The sequence below is a fragment of the Parasteatoda tepidariorum genome, chromosome 11 (assembly GCF_982258835.1).
Source record: "Parasteatoda tepidariorum strain Cologne lab strain chromosome 11, Ptep-v5.0, whole genome shotgun sequence".
NCBI classification, from domain to species: Eukaryota; Metazoa; Arthropoda; class Arachnida; order Araneae; family Theridiidae; genus Parasteatoda; species Parasteatoda tepidariorum.
In genome coordinates this window covers 29,997,023-30,019,402 of record NC_141765.1, presented here as the reverse complement: position 1 = coordinate 30,019,402, position 22,380 = coordinate 29,997,023, and the positions used below count along the sequence as shown (strand labels likewise).

Genomic DNA, 22,380 nt, shown 5'->3' with positions numbered 1-22,380 from the left:
ATGCTGACGTAAAATATCCTCAGTAGTAGACAGATAATGGGTTAGAGTCCCCTTGCCGTCAGATTAACGGTGGAAGATTTTTGTAGTTTTCCTTTCCATGTAACGCGAATGCTGGTTAGTTCCATTAAATAGTTTTCCACAAACGCAAATTTATCCCAATACTAGATCCAGAAGATCTCTTTTTTTCCGGTTTGGGTTTAATATTAGAAGACTACGGAGTAGAACATTAGTAGTTGTAAACTCAAAATTGAATCGGTTGTTCAAATACGGTTGTAATATCATTAGACATGCAGATCTCGGCAGAAATAAATTATTAAAAAATTTTACTTTAGATAGAGTAGTTTAAAGTATAAATGAACTTACTAATTTGATTTATATAGACTTATTATATTTTTTTCAAGTCTTAATTTCGTGAAATGCGAGTAAGAGCATTCTTATGCAAGTTTATTTTGCATTTCAGGCACCACAAGTGGCCATTGAAAAAAAAACTCTTTTCTTCTAACTGTTTCTAATCATTTCATATAATTGATATATATATATATATATATATATATATATATATATATATATATATATATATATATATATATATATATATATATATATATATATATATATATATATATATATATATATATATATATATATATATATATATATATATATATCTGCATATACCTATAAAAAGTGATTTAGCATATTGTGCAAAAGATATGCTCTCTCTGCATCTAATCTGCTTCCGAGGTATGATAAATATGTCTTGAAAGTAATAATAAATAAAAAAATAAATAAAAAAACATAGTTAACTATATCAAAGAAAATTTCAAAGCAACTGAACGAAGACCACTTACTCTGCATTTCCACAATTTTTAATACATAAGAGAAAAGGAATCTATTCCATTTGATTGTCAAGGGGTGGAAGGACTGGATGAGTATTTGACTATACCTTAAGACACTGCCCTCTTTACGGGAACATTCATTAAAAAACTTCTTAAGTTCTCGCAATAGATATTTTGCATTAGCTATTGACTGGTATTGAAAATGACTTTCTAAGATTTTCCGCAGTTATTGTGACAATTATTTTTACATATCAAAAAAAAAAACTCACACATTTGTCAAATTATGCTTATTTTCATCTTGATATTTGAAACTTTTGAAGACAGTTTTCATTCTCATAAATATTATAATAAGGTTATAATTATAAATCTATCACAGTCAATATTTTATAATGCATATATATTCTGCAAAATTCAAGCAGAAAAAAATAAATAACCATTGTTCCAGTAACTGGAGCTTTAACGCCTTATAGATCAAAAAGTTGGAAATCATCAGTAGTTGAGAACTGATTTTTAAACGACTAATAAATTCAAATTCGGCTTCATAAAGACCTCTTTTTTTTCTTCAGAACTCTTAACTTTTTTGACAATATTCTTTTTAAAAAGAATTCTGTCGTCATCTAAAAAGGAAAAACTGATTAGCGATGTGAATTACTTTGCCACTATAATTTTGATCTAAATAAAGAAGTTGTACGAATAAGAATTAAAATATAAATCTAAAATTTGGTTGATAAGTTCAAAATCCTCAGCAGTGAATTTCAATAAAAATAAATAAAATGATCCAGATCATGCCATCTTTGAAACTGTTTATTGAAATGCGTCCTTAGCTTTATTTAGTTTTTAATGTTTATCGTAAAAACAATTTTCTTAATAATACTACCTCATTAAGGGTAAGTCCTCTTAACATAAACCGTACTTCTTTTACAAAATCACAAATCCGTTTCACGGAAAAAATTAATAAATCACGTATCATGTTTTGAAACTTGCTTTCGTAAACCAAGAAGATGCTGAAAATTATTTATCTAAACTTTACAAGAGTAATGCACAAACATACAATAATGCAAATAAAATAATAATATAGTATTAAGTATTAACAAATAAATAGTAGGGGGACAACACTTGGGAGACTTTCTTAATAGTTCGCTTGGAAATAATTAATAATTTTAAAACATCATATTTTCGTATAATATTCTTTAAAATTTTCATTGTTTTCTCTCTCGTTATTTTCATAACAAAAATATGATTGTATTAGTTATGAAAATATCTACAAAAATATAAGAGAAACACTTAAAATTTTAAATCCTCTTACTATTAAAACTGCTTTAAGCAATTTCTTTGTTTTACACAAATGTCCCATTCAATACAATAACAAATATTATTTAATAATATTTTATGATAGGATTTTTTATAAAATCATTTTATATCAGATTTGAATAATTTTAATACACAATATAAAATCTTTTGTACTCACAGAAAATATATAACAGCATTTCTTCAGCGATATATCTAAAAACTATAAGAATGTTTTGATATCTTACCTTTTGCGAATAATATTTTAGGACACAATATTAGTAGCTACAAAACTTTGACAACTTTTCCGATTGAGGATCACATTCAAAATGATATAACTTAAGATATACAAAAAATTTTGTCAAAATCATTTAAATCTGGTTACTGACTCATTTTTGCGAAATGTTTGCTCTATAGAAGGATTTATAGTTCCGTTTAAAGAATCACTTCCTTTACAGAAAAGAGCCGGCAGACTAATTGCAAAAATATGGAAATAAAGGGAATGTTTTCTTTTAAGGCGAATACTTCAGGAAATATGAAATAATGCAGAAAAACTACCCATCCCAAAATGAATGTTTGCTAAACCAACAGACATTGTGAGTCCTTTCCTCAGTCTGGGAATATAATATTCTTAGGCAACAAGTTTTTTTTTACTTATCTGTGTACAGAAAGTGCGTGAACGTCTGTGTGTGCCTTTTATTTTTAACCGAAAAGTGCAATAAATAAGATAGTATAACAAGACTAGCCCTAAAGAAATGCAAGTGTAGAAATTAAGCTGTTTGTGAAACTCATGTGTGCAGAACTTTATTACCTGATTATTTAAATGTTTATTGCGCATAAAAATCTAAAATCGCGTTCATATTTAATAATGTTATGTTGTTTTTACTTCTTTATAAAGTGTTTGAAGCTGTGTAGAGGCCAGGTATATGAGGTCATACACACTTACCTACAATAATGGAAGAGACACTTTCAGTTTTTGATAATTTATTTTTATCATTTATCAAGAAATACTTAGAAGATTATTTTGTAACTTTAAAGATGTTTAGATCATACGTTTTTTCTTACTAAGCAATAAAATTTAAAGCTTTCAAATTTGAAGGACCAACAATAAATTCCGAAGGAAAAAGTATATTTGAACACCGTCTGCAGAAAAACAAGCGATTCACTTGTAACTTGTAGCGATTACTTTGGTTGTTGTTCGCAATAGCTGCATAAAATTTCGCAAATTTAGCTTAAATATTTATGGAGATTTGGACATTTTAATAAACAACGAATTTTCTTTATCTTGCATTTTTTTGCTTGAACTTTAAAAATATTTTAAAAAAATTTTACCGAATTTTTGGAGAATTTTAAAATTTGTGACAAAATTATTGTTTTAAAATTTGAAAAAAATTGGTTAAAAACTACAAATACAAGATATAAGTATTTTAAGTAGTTCTTTTATACTGCACTGCACGGAAAAAAAAACATTTTTTTCTTAATAATTTTGTAAGGAATTGCGTTTGACAACTAATGAAAAAAGTCTGACATTTTTCCTAAGTAGTTTATGTACTTTTTAAAAGAAAGCTCAAAGTGATAAGCGGTTTTAAACGATTTTCATTTTGTGTCATAAAGCAAAATTTAATAACAAATGATAGTACCTAACAATGATCGTCCGGACACAGAAATGTGATGGTATAAAGGAAGAAAACATGCAAAAAAAACATTCCCCATGATCTCCACAATGCCGGTGTCATTTTAAAAAAAAAGTTGGTTAATAGCGAAAATATAATTTGTGTTAGACCCCTTATCCTTTTGAGCTTTCTCTGTAAGAAAAGTACAAAATTATTTTGAAAATTGCTTAAATCTTTAAGATTTTCAAATCAGCTTTTCTTTCAGTAGTCGCCCAATACGATTCACTTCAAAATTATTTCAAAAAAAAAAAAAAAAAAAAAAAAATTATTTTTCCGCGCATGCTCAGTATAAAATAACTACTTTAAATATATTATATCTTACGCTTTCTTAGGAGACTTTTGCGACCGACCCTTTGCTTGTCCTGGATTTCTTGAGAGTGTATGGATTCATTGATAATGTCTAGCTGCCGCTAGACAGTTAGGGGATTAGTCACACATATCTTACGCAGTTTTAAACGATTTTTTTTTTCAAATTTTAAAGCAATAATTTTGTAATTAATTTTAAATTGCTCCGAAAAATTCGTTTAGTTTTATTGTATATTTTTTATGTTATAGCATAAAAACGTAAGACAAAAAAAATCATTTTTTAAAAAAAATGTCCATATTTCCATATTGTCCATATTGTTGTATTTAAGCTAGATTCATAAAATTATATGCAGTTATTGCAAATAACTACTAAAGTAATTGCTAAAAGTAAGCAGTTTACTGCTTATTTCTCTGACAGAAGTTGTTCAAAAACACTTGCTTTTTTTCGTAATCTATTGCCATCCCCTCAAACCTCTGATTTGATGAAATTTGTATGAACTAAACGCATCTAAAGTTACAAGACAATTCTTTAAGTATTTCTTGAGAAGTTTAAAAAAATGTCAAAAATTTAACGTCTCTCTTCCGTTATTGTAGGGTACATGAGGTTATCAAGGAAGAGAAATTAACGTAAATATTTTTTTATTTTGAAAAATAATAGATAAGTTTTAACTTTTGTGTAAGAAATGTTCTAGAATAAATTTCGAGAGAATAGTAACTGCAAGACTAAAAGAAATGCATTCATCATTTAGAAAAGTAATTTCAATGCAGTATACATGTTTTCTAATACCCGACTAAATTGGAAAGAGTTTACCTCTTGAATTGGTATCATCTTTATGTGAATAAAACGTGATCGTTTTGAATTTGATATGGTTTACAAATTGGAAACGTGATAATTTTTAACGTGATGAATTTTCGCACGTTAATTATATCTTATAATAAGTTTATGTTGATTATTCTGTTTAATGAAGCATGGCTCAAAATTGTAAGTATTAAAATCAAGAAAAATATGAATATGATTTCAAATGATAATTTAATTCCTGATTATTCTGTAAAAATATTACGGTTGAATTGATCTTCTTTTCAATTTTTGATCAATTCTTGATCAATTTTTGAAATTAGATTAAGTATCTTATTTGAACTTGCGTTTAAATGTACTTAATGTAGTGTGATAAAATTTAAGAAAGAAAAGACCTTTTGTGGTTATGGTTCTGTGATTTGAAAACTTTTAAATTTTTAAAAAGTGTTTTTCTTACTCAATCAAACTATAACTGTCCGGAATTCAATAGATATGGAGAAATATTAAATGTGGTTAAATATTAAATAAAAGAAAGAATGAAGAACGATGAAATATAGTGTCTTTTTTATATAATTTAATGTTCAGATCCTTACTTATTCGAGCGTTTAATTAAAAGTTTTCTTTTTTTCTGCAAAACAAGCAATTTCAATTATAATTAAATAAAAAATATTCATAAAATATTTATTCTAGTTTTTCTTATTCATTTGGTTAAAGAAAGTTTACTCTTTTCTTATGGAAAACACAAACAACACCGCAAAAAGAATCCAAACATTTACTAGAAATGAATTACAAATATATGTATATTGATTAAAGTGTATTTAAGTAAGTACCAATAGTTTTTATAGATGTATTTAATATAAAAAATTCTGCAAAATGATTACCTGTCTATATGGCTTTAGACGCCTTCCACTTTCTTTGGTATAAAAACTGAAAAATAAAAAGGATGAGGTTACATTTTATAAAAAAAATATCCTAAGCCTAAAGACAAAAAAAGTAGAAAAAATATATCGTTTTTTTCCCTCTGACGCCAAAGTATTTTTAATTCATTTGCATTTGTGATACGTCAGGTTATTTTTTTAAGAGATTAACTTTCCCATTTCTGTCCCTCCAGTATTCTTCACTAACTGTCCTACCTCGTTTTACATTTTATTCTTGTTTTTCAGTTTTTTAATTTTCAGTCATCCAAAAAATATATTCGCTCCGATCGCAAGGTAGTTTTTAATAAATTAAAATAATTTAGCGAAATATATCATGAAGACATAGTTTGAAGAATTAACAAAACACAAAAAGTATAGTTATAATTTCTTTTTTTAAAACATTTTTTTTTCTGATTGATATTAAATGCGCTGAAAACATTTACAATTAAAAAACTACGAAATTTAAATAACAATTGCTTGATTTCAAATGCCTAAAAATGCCATTGCTATTCTAATATAATAATGAAAAGCTTTAACGTTAAAACTTGATTATTCTGTTATAGAGTGAGACTTATAGACGTTTCATAGAGATAGTTTCATAAAAGATGCTTCACAGGCATAATAGACACGTTTCATATAGAGGCGTAATAGATGTTTCATAGGGAGACATAATACTCGTTTCATATAGACATAATAGATGTTTCATAGGGAGATATAACAGACGTTTCATAGGGAGACATAATAGACGTTTCATAGGGAGACATAATAGATGTTTTATGGTGAGGCAATATTGGCACGTTTCATAGTGAGACATAATAGACGTCTCATAGGGAGGCATGATATAAACCATTTCATTATATTAAATTTTTTAAGGGAAGTTAAAGAATACTAAGGAGAAAATATTACTTAATTTGCTTCACTTATTCAACCCTTTTATCAACAATAAGACTTTCTACATTATGAGTAATAATTAATAGATTTATGAGTAGTAATTAAAAAGAAAGATACGGTGTGAATAAAAACAGAACAAAATTAAACATAGTTTCGCATTATTTTAAACTAATTTCTAAATTAAAAAACTCGGACTTAAATTTTGACGAATTCGGTTAAATTGTTCTCGTAAAATATAAATTTGAAAATGAGATTTTTTTCTGAACCATTGCAGTTCAAAAATTTTTAAATTGATTTTTTTTTCAAATTTCAGGAAAATTATGTTAGGAGACAAGTCAACAGAGCATTGAAAAACATACTTTCTCTAGATAAGAATTTCTTTTATTGGCTTCATGACGAGTCTAGGTTATGTCCCTCACGTGACGTAGGAAATTAATAATTATATTTATCAAAACATATTTTGTAAACATGTATTTATGCCTTAAACGACTTAGAAAAATGTGAATTTATAAAAATGATTTTATTATTCTTTATTAAAAACTGGTGAAAATTTTAAATTGTAACTGTCTTTTAATTATTGAATTGTTCTATAACTTTGATACGAATTACGTTGATCTAAAACAATTTACTCAAAATTTTAAAATATTTCTCCCCCAATAAGGGATCTTTACTAAAATGTTGGCAATTAATTTTTATTATTTAAATTAATAACAACTGAACTATTTTGAGTTTCGAACTATATTAGTTTTAGGTAACGTTAAGTTCTGAAGTTTTTATTTTAAAATAAATTTTTTTTAATAAATTTGATTGAATATATCTCAAAAAATAACATTTTCATATTATTGCTATTTTCAAAAAAGAAGAAAAAAACGATTTCTTGAGAAAACAAGAGTATTTATTTCAGAGCATAGAGCAATAAATTACTTGCATGAAAGAACAACGGTAACATCAATACCTTTTATACAATAAATATCTATTTTGTTTAAATATGATTTTTGTTATGGCGCAATAACTAATCCTGACTTGATTTTGCCCCACAGCGAATAATCAATAGATTTTTAATTCTAAACATCCATTATTCTAATATAGGCTCGTAAGTATGCGTATACGTATATGCATCTGTATTAAAAATAAATTCATGCTTAAAAATTTTGAATTTTTAGTAGAGAAAAATATTGATAAGAAATAATATATTGTTTAAATGACCAATAATTTACAAATGAGCAAAAACTTCCGTTTAAAATTTTCAATAATGATAATCATTATTTAGATATGATGATTATCAATATATATGATTTTTAATAATGATGCAAACAGAACATAAGAAACAAGCTGGTGCCTTAAAATTTTTTTTAACAATTTTTAATATTGGATAATGATATAAATAATAATTTAGCAAAAGTGTATAAAAATAAAATTATTTTCTTATACATACATAAAGTATAAATGTTTGTTAATATAAATAATTATCATTTTCAACGAAAGAACTGCATTAAATTTTCTTTCACTGACTGGGAAAATTAATATTCCAAATTGAAATAAAAAACAGCCACATAAATTGGTTTAAAATGCATTGTGCAAAGAACTTTCTTCTCAGTAGTCGGGTTTAATCTTCGTTTCGGCATCCTTTAACAATCGGAAATTTCCAGCAATTTTTTCTATGTTAGTCTTTCCTCTTTTAAACGTTATTAGAAACCAAACTTACGGGGAAATTTTTTTTTCTCGCGAAACATCATTGCGATTTTAGAGCTACCTTTAAGCAAATTAAAGATACGAGAGCTTTGGGTTCTGAAAAAGACACAAAAGCTAGGAGAGCCAAACACCATTTAAATTTGAGTTCTTGGGAAGCTTTACTGTTGTATTGCCCAGAAAGAAAAGAGGAAAAAAAAATTGGAAAAGTGAAAATCTCCCCATTGAGTCACCCGTTTCGTTAACGATGGAGACCTCATTTATCGCAGCGCTTATCGACAGTGGATAATTTAATCGCTAATGACACCTCCAATGTCATTAGCCACATTAGAAAAGACGCGGGAAACTTTTGCCTCACTTCTATGGAACCTTTCACTGCAGAATTCTTTTAGAATCCTAATCAGGAGACAATTAATGCTGCTCGGAGGACTTTCTGCTAATGGTGCCCTCCTTTTATTTTAATGTTACCCTTTTAACCGACTTCTACAGTAGAATTTGTTTAATGGGAAAGTCTACATTAGGTTAGTTCAGCAACTATCCTCCATCTATATCAAATAAGAATGATTAGTTAATATCATTTGAACGCAACCATAAGGAAGACTATCTTGAAGACAAAGGTACCTTGAATTTGAGAACCTCGTGTTACAAATAGTAAAAACAATTGATTTCGTTTACACTAAGCTTATAAAAGGTAAAACCAAAAGAAGCATTGACAAATTGACTATATGTAAGAAAATATACGTATTGAAGGACTAAATTTATGACAAATTGATAACAAATAATGAGCTATTTTAATCACCAAAAGTGATTAGTTAATATCATACCGTGAGAAGGACTCTCTTAAAGATGAAGGTACCTTGAATATGAGAACCTCCTGTTACTAATAGTAAAAAAAAAAAAAAGATTTTTTTACACTATTCATAATAAAGCTTATGAGATAAAACCAAAAGCTGCATTGACAATTTGACTACGTATAGACAAATTTGAATATTGACAAACTATACGTTAAAATATTGACTACAAGTAATGAAATATTTGAATCCTCAATTTTGATATTGCAAATTTATTTTGATAGAAATGATACTTCACATGGTAAAAAATTTTGAATCAAATTGAATCCTAGTATCGTTCAAATTTATAAGACCGTAATACGGTCCTAATTTAAACCATATTATAGTTTTTATAAAACTTGATTGCTAGATAAAATTATTCAACTTGAATGGAAAGCATGACTCAATAAAATATTATAATGATTAGAGCAAATATACAATGGGCAAAAAATATTTGGATCTTTACATTCTAGAAATCAATCTTAATGGTTCGAGAGAATGATCTCAAGTTGGTCAATTAATTAGTGCAGACGATAGTTTAAGTTACAAAATCTGACACAAATACGTATTTTTTTTTAATAAACATCATTCTTTTTCAACAGATTCGGATTTCTGACCTCCAAGGTATTAGAGGTAGCCGCAATCTGGAAAATATAGTTCCCATTGCTGAGTCGGGATAGAGATTCGAGATTTGGACAACTTAATGTGATAACATTTTAAGCAAATTGAAAAATTTTTTGCAATCAATTATGAAATTCCTTTTTCTAAAGATTATTCCATGCACTAAATTACGTTAATAAGTAGCTATTCTTTTATTATTTTATTTAATAATAGTCGAAAAATTTTGAATTGTAAGGTAGACAAATTGCTACATAATTTTAAAAAATGTAATTTTGCATACCAAAAAGCAAAATGTCAGCAAGATCGGACAATTAGTTCCTGATTCAAAAAATTTTGAATTGTAAGGTAGACAATTTGCTACATAATTTTAAAAAATGTAATTTTGCATACCAAAAAGCAAAATGTCAGCAAGATCGGATAATTAGTTCCTGATTCGAAAAATTTTGAATTGTAAGGTAGACAATTTGCTACATAATTTTAAAAAATGTAATTTTGCATACCAAAAAGCAAAATGTCAGCAAGATCGGACAATTAGTTCCTGATTCAAAAAATTTTGAATTGTTAGGTAGACAATTTGCTACATAATTTTAAAAAATGTAATTTTGCATACCAAAAAGCAAAATGTCAGCAAGATCGGACAATTAGTTCCTGATTCGAAAAATTTTGAATTGTGAGGTAGGCAATTTGCTACATAATTTTAAAAAATGTAATTTTGCATACCAAAAAGCAAAATGTCAGCAAGATCGGACAATTAGTTCCTGATTTGAAAAATTTTGAATTGTAAGGTAGATAATTTGCTTCATAATTTCAAAAAATGTAATTTTGCATACCAAAAAGCAAAATGTCAGCAAGATCGGACAATTAGTTCCTGAAAAAACCGAATTTTCAAAAGGTCGTATTTTTAAATTTCGATTTCTCAAGATTTTTCGGACCGATTTAATTCAAGTTTTGTATTTTGCTATAGAAAATTACATTCTATAAAATGATGTAAAAAAGTATATACCTTTCAGTTCGAAATTTTTTCGACCATTATTAAAGAAAATAAAAAATATTATAAATATTTTTTTACATAATTAATTTGTGCTTAAATTTTGTGCTTTCTCCTTTAACATTATATTCTTCAAACTAATTTAAAAACGTTTATGCTTTACAATTAAAAAATTTTCGAATGTTAATTAATAAAATAATAAAAATAAAAATTCTATATTTAAAATTATATTTTTGCATGGGATTAACTTTGAATAAACGAATTTTATAATTTCGTTCAAAAATTCGTCGGTTCGTTTAAAAAGTTCTTGAGCTATGACGGAATAAGCAAAAATTAAAATTAACCTTAAGGGGTTCAAACTTTGGACTGCTCTCTTGACCAAAGTATTGAGACCATATTTCCCGATTGCAGCTACTCCCTCCATTTGGGGGTGTAAAATCCGAATCTGTCAAAAGAGAATGTTTATTCAGAGAAGATACGTTTTTGTGTCTGATTTCGTAACTTGAACAATCGTCTGTACTAATTAGTAAGTATATTTAAGGTTACCCTCTCAAACCATTAAGATTGAGTCATAAAGCCTGAAGATGCGATCATAAGATCAAAAGTTATTCATGGTGTTTCGTTTTTGTTTTTGTTTTTAGTATTGTGCAAATTTTTTTCAATCTGCCGTTACCATGGTTCTAAGTCCTTCCGATTATTCAGAAAATATAACTTAGTAACTGATTGCTGATATTATTTCATACTTTGGTTATCTTAAATCCAGTAAAATCAAATTCAACCGTCTAAACGTGAATACTATTTATAACTAATCTACGTGCACAGTGAAAGCTCTTGCTTTGGACCAAATCGAGGAATCTAAGTTCCACTATCAGTTTTAGCACTGGTTGTAGCTTGACGATGCTTATATGTGTTAAAAATATGTAGTCAAGTTTATGAACAAACAAAGTTTTTTTTTAAAAAAAAATTAACATTCAAGATACATGTGAGAAACAAAACCCATAAAAACCTGCCCAATTATCTCGGTAACAAGCACATTATTTTTAATTTGTAAGGAATTAACTCTTAAGGAAATTCATTGCAAATAAAAAATTTTGGAATTTAGAAATAAGGTTTTTTTGAATATGTTATCAGTCATATATTTTTTTCAATTAAAAATCATGCAATACATTGAAAAAATTAACTTTTGATAATTTTAAATTTTGAGCAAACAGTTATAAAAGTTCAAGTTCCCACAGAATAAGTTTTACTTATAGTTTTTACACTACTTTCAGAAAGTGTATGAACATGTTTTAAGAATAATATAATTGAAAATTATACTATAGGAAAAATAAATATAAGAAATTGAAAAATGAAATAATCAAAAGCCCAAAATAATTTCACAAAAAAAGAAGAAAAAGCTGAGAATGTCGAATCTAATGTCAAAATCAAAAACTATTGAGATATGACTTATAATGGGTTATATGGTGAGGATAATTAATAATGATCCAAACATTTATGATGATTACATTTGTAATGGTGTTATAATATTCTTAATTCTTAACAAAATAATTTAACAGTGTTTGCTGCTATTTTGCTAACATCAACATATGAATAGATTTTTCCTTTTTCAGGATCCTTCAAATAATTTCAAACAAGACAGGAATAAATTACACTTTCTAAGTTTATTCTAAAAACAATCGATCTTAAGGAAAAGGATGAAAGTTATTTATATTTGAATGAATTATCTCATCAATGAATTATCTTTTGCAGGAGTTCTGTTTAACATTTAATAAGAAAAGTTTTAAACATAGATTACATGGAACATTTTATCCTTTCACTCCAATTTACGTCTTTTTGAACTTAATATTTTAGTAAAAAAGCAGAGAACACCACACTAAATATCTAATATAGTGTGTTTTATTAGTTATTTGCTGTTTTTGTTATCAAATATCTTTGCCATTAAAATTAAACGAAAATTAATTTTACATAATGCATATTCAAAATAATATTACAGTGAGTCTTAAATAAAAATAATGTCATTTTTATAATATTTTTAGAACACTTTTACGTGCTTTCGTTTAGTACATCATCAAAAATGGCAAAAAGAAAAAAAAAATTTGCTTGAATCAATAATATTTTTTAATTTCTGCGTAATAAACGGTCTCTATACAATGTAAAAATTTTCGGATCAAATTGCGGTAAAAAGTACTGGTGCATCATCCGTAAAATCCATTTTTTACCGTAAAATTTTATGGAGTAATATTTACTTAATTACAGTGATTCAATGATTTTACAGTAAATATTACCGTATAGGAATTATGATAAATATTTTTTTTCCTTCAAATTTTACGGTAAAAATTGATTTTACGGTTTAATGCACCGGCACACTGAGTGCCAGTACTTTTTACGGTAATTTGTTCCAGATTTTTTTGCAGTGTATATCCAATAACTAAGCGACCCCTAATTCAAATATCAATTATATATATTGTTTTTATAAAATTATGTATTCTTTGAAGGATATTTTTATAACAAATATGCAGAAGAGAAACAATCTATTGAAAATACATATAAACCCAAAATCCAATTTATTGTGGTTTGCAAGTTATATTTCAAAAACATTTCTCAATCTCTCAAGAAATAACAAAATATGCTTTAAAAAATTTTTCTGTAACGTTTCCTATAAATATAACTTTTTTTGATTGAATATAATACATTTTTGGGAAAACTTTTGATTGTAAATGAAACTTTTATGAAACTTAAACATATGTATTAAAAATTTCAGTGATATTACTTATACCAAGTGTGCGCGACAGAGGGATACGAGGAGAACCACAAAATCTCCATGACTGAATAGTAATCTGTCTCTAAAATTTATAGACGTTTGTATATAATATTAAATATAAATTTTTGTCCTAAGTGAAAAACCTATGAGGCTGCAACTGAACGCATCTTCAGTATTTATGGACGAAAACATACTCCAAATAGAAATCGGTTATCTAAAGAAAGAAAAGAAAAAGTGACACTTGTTGGCAATAATATTAGTCATAAAATCAGATAGTCAAAGCAACCTGGCTGAGTTTTAAGGTGATATCGATATCGAGTCGGATAAAGATGACAAACACTGTGCTGAAGAAAATAAAAGCTCATTTTCAGAGCATTAAATTTATATTTTGTGATTTCTAACTTTTAAAAAGCTTTGTTTTTTGTTAAAAAATTTATGTTAAAATTTACGGTAATTTTTTGTTAAAATTTTTAATCAACATAGCTTGAATTTCATTCCCATTATTTAATGATGTTTTTTTTTCTATAAAAACAAATATAATATATTAAAGTGTGGATATATACGTTTTTTTGTTTCATGTATAAGAGAAAATAATATTCCCGATTATTCTCTAAATTTCAGCAGTCTTATATTATTCTAAGAATATATTTGTTCTTTAAGAATAATATATTTTATTTTATATTTTATTAGCGTCGTTGAAGAACCGACCCAATTTTTGGGTTTGTGACTACTATTGTTCAACTTCATAACCTTGTAATTTTGAACTCAATCCAGAAGATAAGGGAACTCCTGGATCAAGTATTGGGAAAAATTCGCCTTCGTGGAGGACTTTTCGATGGAACTATCCCACATTTGCGTTTCATGGAGCGGAAAACCACGAGAACCTCCCACGGTTAGCCTCGGTGTCATAGCTCTGATATATTCTGTATAGCGGATAGAATAAAACATCATTAATTTTCGAAAACAGGATTTAATTTTAAGCGAAACTATATAATTTGAAACATTATTAATTTTCTAATATAAATTTGTTGTGCTTTCCTATATGTTTGTTTGATATCCAATAAATAGTTCTCTATTTGTTTTGTGCCAGAGCACTTAAAAACATTTGAAATGGTTTTACATTAATCATAAGTAATTTATGTAATTTAAATGATTAGATTTAATCGAAGTTTGAAAATACTGGATATTTTTATAATTTTAAGGAATATGTAAAAATATTTTTGTCACCCTTTGAAAAATATTTAAACCAAGTACATATATTATATGAATGTATATTTTGACATTTCTTCATGATCAATTGTATTGTATGAAGAATTTGAACAAAACTTAATAGAGTGAAATAAAACAATTTGTGTTTAGTTCATTTAGAATACTGTTTATACTTTTAGTGATTACTGTTATTGATTTGCAGAAATTACCCCTTACTTCAGAAAAACGATATAAAAGATAAATTCTTCCGAATAAATGGCCCTATTTCAAAAAGTTCCTTTCTTTGATACAAAATAAATTACAAATCTAAGAAATGAAATGAGAAATTCTTTATTTTAAACAATAAGTTAAGGATGAAATAAGAGCAATTCTAAGAGTTCGGCCGTTTTTTGAAACATTTTAGATGGTATCTAAGATGTCTTGTATTCTACTATTACTTTTCCTATATTTCCGGAGTCACCGTTAATCTCGTAATGTTTCTGAAAAAATAAATCCTTCTAACTTTAGTAAAGTAAGTTCTGTTGTCAAAGATATGGATGTAGCAGAAATAACAGAACAACAAATTCGAGAACTTTTTTTTTCTTTCCTGAAAGATACAGAAAAAGCTTAAAAAAGAAAAAGCTTACATATCAACAACTATTAGCTTTGCTTCTGTATTCTTTTACCATGGATAAAGAATGTTTATAATATACAAACTTTGCTTATTTATTGAGTAATTTGATTTTAGATATATTTTTAATTCAAACTATATAAATGCAAATTTGCTTAGATCTGAAATATAATATGTTTTTAATATATTGGCAATATATATAAATGTAAATAAACTGTTAGAAGTTTCACTCTAAAATTAAGGTAAAATAATCGGCAGAAGTCTGTCCCTTCAATTAACCGTATAACCGTAAATTTTGTGGTTAGAAATATTTCCTCACCCTTACTGCGTTGTAACCATTTACAACTAGTGTAATTTCAAAACCGAATAAATTATATTGAAATGGTAATTGAAATTAGGTTGTGGTTGGGTTGTGTTTTGTCTAATGAATCGTAGAATGAGGATAAATTAAATTATCTCTATCGTAAGAGATAGGAAATACTGGACATTTTTCGTGTTAAGCAGCTTTGTGGTGCTAGCAACTAACAATTAAGCGTGAATGAGAGTGTCATCATCTAATTATCTAGAGTCACCCATAATGGAGTACAGGACACTAGGATTATCTTCATGAGTTGAAGGAGTGGAATAAATATTGTCGGGTTAACACTGGGAGTCAAACTCCCGTTTAGCCGGTCATAAATCGACATATTAGCCAGTTCGACTATAGTATGAACCCAAATGCAGAATATAAGTGACTTCATAGTGTGGGCCTTGCTTTCTGGAATATGGTAAAATACTTAGATGAATGGTTATTTAACCCTCTTTTCAGAGTAATTTCTAACAGTGTTTAGTTACACACGTTAGAAAATCGTAGCTTTTTGTTAAAATTTGTCATGGTTGTTAGAAAGATTAATAGCCATTTAATAAAGTAATAATAACAACTACCATTTTTGGGTTAAAAATATTTTTTTCACTTTTAAATTTTATCTTAATCTAATTCAGTAATGTAAAGTTTATTAACATGGGCAGTTATGCTTTTACATCATAACAAAAATATAAAAATAATAAAGTATTAGTACTTTAATTGTCTCGAAAATTTCTAAACAAAATTAAATTACAAATACTATAAATATATACAAGTACTGTGCGTTATAATATACAAACGGCAGCATTTAAAAAAAAATCATTTCAAAGTCTTATCATATAGTTAAAAAGTGGATGCTATAAAGAAAAAAGCAAAAATTTTGTTTGTGTATTTATTTATTTTTCTGAAATTTTTTTAGTGGCAGATGTGATAGTACACATATTTTATAATATGCATTTATCTAAATGAAGCAAAACATTTGTATAAATCAAAGTGCATTAATTATATTAATTATATAAATATCTATACATGGATCTGAAATCATATTATTGTTATTTTTTACGAAGCCAAAGTGGCAGCTAACGCATATCAAGTTGATTTAAATGAAAAAATATAATGATTATTGCATTGTTTCAAAATATATAGCTAAGCAATCCTGGGTCATTTGAATACTTAAACATGGTACACTGTTAGAAATGTCTCGGAAAAATGGTTAAATAAGTATTTATTTTAGAGTTATTTTACCATATTCAATCAAAGCAGTCAAATAACCGTAAAAGAAGATAGTATTTAAGCAGTTAACTGAGAGAAAAATCATTTATTGACCGTTCTCATCTATTACGGCTGAGCAACCAAAATCTTATTCGCGCCGATTAAGCCCATCTTATGAAGTTATTTAGATCATTGCAGCTGGGTACGTAGTGTTGTCGAGAGGTATTATCTTCCTATCTCATAACCAGCTTAACGGTGGCTCTTATTCCATCATCGTCACCACAATATTTCTTTCTTTCTTTTAACACTTGAAGAGCTTCCAGTATCTTGCATTCCCTTATTGGTGACCATGGACTATCCACCACACAGTGATGGCGCCACCACAGAGCTGCTTATCGGAAAGAAGTCTATTATTTTCCATCTTTCATGATAGTCACCACCATGTAAACTATTTAAGTCATATTCCAAGGAAGATTTGACAAAACTAACTCCTATTACCTAACATAAAGTTTCACTCTAATGTCTGGTTACTTTTCATTTTAACTGTTTTGAAACCCTGATAGTTGTAAATGGCTGCAAAACCATAAAAGTTTTAAAAAAATTTTCCCAACCATAAACTTTATGGTTAGTTGGATGAGCGAACCTGCTGCTGGTTATTATGCCGCAATTTTAGAATGAAAATTCTTACAGTATACACATTTCCCTGAGATTAATTAAAACTGAACATTAAATCAGAAAATTTGAAAATAGTAAAATTATTCCGTTCAAGAGACTTTCTTAAATTAACAGCCATTCTTTGATAATCAAGAATAAAACAATTGATACATAAGACTTTAGAGAATTTTAATTACTTTATTGACCTTTATTATAGGAAAATAAGTGATGCAAATCTGATTAAAATGAATAATTCATTTATAACTCAAACGCCAAAGATATTATTTATTACTTTCTTCAGTTTTACATCTTACTTCATTAATGCACATTTTTTCTCATGGTTTAGTTTTTTTTAAAAAAGAAATTTATAATTGGAACTTTTTTACAGACATCAGTATTTCATAAATTTACTAAGCTTCGTACATAAACCCAAAATAATTCTAATAATTTTGAAATACGGGATAAAACAAAACAATTTAGAACGAAATATTTCACAACCTTCACTTTCAATACGCTTTTGAATGCATAATTAATCAAAATATGTCTACTTATTTTTCTAAAATTTGTTGAAGAGGAAAATAAAATTTAATTTAAATTTTGCCATAGCATTAAAAAATCAATATTAACGCATTATAACTGTAGTTATTTTTTAGGTAAAGAAAAAAAATATTATGCAAGGGCACTAGAGAAAGAAAAAATAGACTCATCCTCGTTAAAAGGGTTTCGATGTTCGGAAAAACAACAAGGGAGAAATATAAGCAGGCACAAAATTTCAGAAAGCCTTTTTGTTTATACGCTATATCCGTTACGCTTAATTCACTCAATAGAAAGTCTAGCTCATTAGTATTATGTTGAAATATTCAGAATATTGTCTGCAATAATCCTTGGAATTTCTCGCATTCTTAAAAGTATCTATTTTTGTCTAACGGTGAAACATCTTCCGGTATTTAAGCATAAATATTTATAAAAAACTTTTTTTTGTTTAATCATAAAATATAGATTCTTTTATCTATTATTTTGAAAATCATTTAAATTCAGAGTGTGGTCTTGAATGTTTCTTTTTTGGCAATTCTACTATTATTTGTTTTGTTAAACTGAATCTTATATAATTTGTAATTTGAATTAAAAAGAAAAAGATTTGAAGATGGATTTTTGCTGTTTACTACAAAGTAAAAAAAGAAAATGGTGTATAGTTGCCACCATTTTTGGTACTAAGGTTTAACTGTGATTTTATTTTATTTTTCACTGTTTTAGTTTATTTTATTTATTAATTAATTTTTTGTTTGTTTGTTTATTGTCTGTACATATTTTCATACGCATTTGAATCAATTTATGGCTTCATTAAGTAAACATTTATATGCCACATAATATATTACATTATATATTGCATAATACATTACATAATATATTTACACTAATTCTTTTAAAGAATTGTTATTGTTCTAATTTTGTATATTTTTTTGCACGGTAACCAAAGTTCTCGAATTAAAAATATATTTAGTTTACCTCAAGATCAAAAATATTAATGACTATACACCAAAATATTTTACAGTATTGATGGACGCTAAAGACTTCATTGTAAAAATTTCTGGATCAAGTGCCGACACTCAGATTGTATCATCCGTAAAATACATTTTATCGTGAAATACATTTTTGTCGTGAAATTTATTTTTACTGTAAAATCCATTTTCACTGCAAAACCCATTGTAAAATCCATTTTTACTGTGAAATCTGTTTTCACTGTAAAATTCATTTTTTTCCGTAACACATTATACAACAATTTTTCTGGTGTTACATGTTTAAAAACAGTGATTCAGTTATTTTTCGGCAATTATTACTGTAAAAATTATGATATGTCAGATTTCTTTGCTCCTTGACACGTTCCAGTAAAAATGAATTATACGGTGAAAAGTACCGGCACCTTCCTCTAACTAGCTAATTCATTAGAATCTCGTAGTAATCCAACAAGCAACAACGTGGACACGAGTAAGGTGTCCACGTTTTTCTGTTCCATATAGCGTGTATGCAGCATGGGTTTCAAATTACCACTTATTTAAAAACATTTCTAAGAATAAATCTGTGAAACATGAATAAAGCCCAAATAATAGCATAATATTTGCTCAGTTACTTGATTTATTCACGTTTTATAGCTCAATTCCCAAAGTATACTTTATCTTCATTTGGTTTATGTTTCTACTTTAAAATAATCTTACAAATTTTAAAATAATTTTCTCAGAGTAGGAAAATTATCAGTAGAGAAGAAAGCATGACTAAAAGAACTTGAATATCTACACAAAGACGTAATTTAAAAGATCTTTAAGTTAAAAAATAACTTAAAATTTATCATCTGTTTGTTGTACAGTACGTTAAAGTATTAATTGATGATGAAGAATATTCTGCTGAAGGTTTAACTATTTTTATCGATATTTGATACATCAGCAAAGGATAATTTGATTGTCTTTTATATAGGTAAACATAATCCCGCGAACATAATGTATATCTGTATTCAGTACCCACTGTCAAATGTAGTTTCAAAAATTTGCATGTACACTAGTGTGGAAAAGTCTATAGTTAAACTCAATATTACAGATGGTTGACTGCAAATGTAATAAATAATGTATAATTTTATTCCTAAACACTCTTAATACGTTTATCAACCAGAAAGCAAAGTTATCTCGTTGAAAGTCACTTTAAATCAAATGCAATTTTATATTTTATTTTGTATTTGTTTTTCGTGAAGAGATTTTCCTATATCTAAGAATTAGATGAAGATACAATTAAAAGATACAATTTTAACAAATAAGCATAAGTTTTGCATATTTATTTACGGAAATCATGATTTTAACTATAATTAATTATTGACATTTATTTTTGAAGAATTAGTTCTTACGAGACTCGAATTGTATAAAAATATAAATATTCAACTGAAGGGAGTGCAAAGATTTAAATTTAATCCAATGAAGATTACAATTTCCATTAAATTGCAAGACAAGTAAAAGTGTAATGTACACGATGGCTTGACTAAATAAAACGCAAATCATCTCTGCAAAAAAAAACCCGCACGGAAGGATTAAGATGCCTTTCACGCGTTGACCAAAAACTTTTGCACGCTAGTTTATAGATAAAATTTATGACAGGCGTATGGATTAACTATTTTTACCGATATTTGATACCGCAGCACTGGATAATTTCGATTGTCTTTTATATTTTCTATAAATCCTATAAACATAATGCATATCTGCATTCCGTACGCACTGTCAAAAGGTTTTTCAAAAACCAGCATGAATATATACTTTTTATGACTTCTAGAATGATATTGATGTACAAATTTTATATATCATGAATATATAAATTTTATGTTTTTAATACTTCTAGAATGTTAATATTTTCCTATAAAAATTAAATACCCAGTTAACTAATGAATTTTCGAACGTCATAATTTGCAGTATTTTATATTCACAATTAAAAGCTTTTAACAGGCAAAAATATGTTGATTTTAAACAATTATAGCTAGAAATTTTAATTGACTATTCATGAGCAAATTTTTAACAAGATCGAATATTTCAAAGGATAAAAACGTCAGCGGCCAGTAGGATAAAATCTAAATCGCTACAAAACTTTTTTTTTTATCTACAATATATATTCGAAAAAATATGAGGCCGTCACGAATTGTTCGCGGTCAGGGAAAAAAAATTCTCAAAGTGTATCATCAGCTGCTAGCCGATGTTTGAAAAATGATGCATTGCCGACATCATTAATCTAACTCGTAAAACTGGTTACAGTAGAGAGAAGCGAACTACAAAATAATGCAGATTGCGTCAAAATTGCCTATCAATGTAAGTGTGAAACTCATCTTCGTGACAAATAATCAGTATATCATTTCGTTATTATTTTAAAAGTTAAGATAAGATATGTTTGACTTAGGTTTATCAGTGGAAATCTATCATAAAAAGACAAATAAATCATTATCTTTTAGATAAATGTTTAGAAAACTCCTTGAATATAATATATGGATGGGAAGAGGGTAATTTTATATTTTAGTTCATTAAATAAAAAAATTAATCATTTTGTTTTTATGCATAAATGTTTTGATCAAGCTTATCTTTCTTGTTGAAATCAACCAGGGCTGAAAGACCATATATATCGAGACGGAAAAGAGCAAAAACTGGTAACAAATAAATTTCATTTTTTAGTTTTTTCCACAGAATAATAGAAATCCATAACTACCAATAGTTTTTACGGATGCAATTTTTTATTGAATTGCTTCTTCGCCGTGAAAAATTTCCTTACAGTGAACTGTTATTGTTGAGAATAGATTAACTCCTCCCGAATATTATCTAATATGGAAATTGTTCTTCTACCAGTATTTTCTCTTTTCCGTCCCACTTTCAGGCCTGAAATCAACGTTGCTTTTTCAATTTTCGATGAGAAAAAAGTTAAAATTTTTTTAACACTTTTTATGTGATAGAAAGTATTAATACGTGTAGTAGTTTAAGAAATAAGAGTTAGTAAACTTTTTTATGAGATAGTAATTAGTGAATGAGTGAGAACTTTCATGAGTTTTATGCGAAGTATCTTCATAATTTTTTTCCCATTTCTTTTAGTCGCTCTCTTAAAAATTTCTTACTTTTGCAGATATTTATAAAGTGTTGCTTTTTCTTTCATTTTCATAAGAAATATTTCTGAAAAACTTTTAAATTAGTCTTCACATTGTAGTTTCGATGAAGTTTAAAAGCATCTTTAATCTTAAAAAA

At 27.1% G+C, this 22,380-nt stretch overlaps 1 protein-coding gene across 2 annotated transcripts in view; it reads right to left on the bottom strand.

The window, feature by feature from the left end:
* LOC107457482 (toll-like receptor 6) overlaps window positions 1-22,380 on the bottom strand; it is a 152,999-nt gene that overhangs the window by 54,453 nt on the left and 76,166 nt on the right. For both annotated transcript variants that reach the window (XM_016075649.4, XM_016075648.4), the window contains exon 2: window positions 5,783-5,828. The gene's annotated coding sequence lies outside the window, so the exon portion shown is untranslated. The remainder of the gene's footprint in view (window positions 1-5,782; window positions 5,829-22,380) is intronic.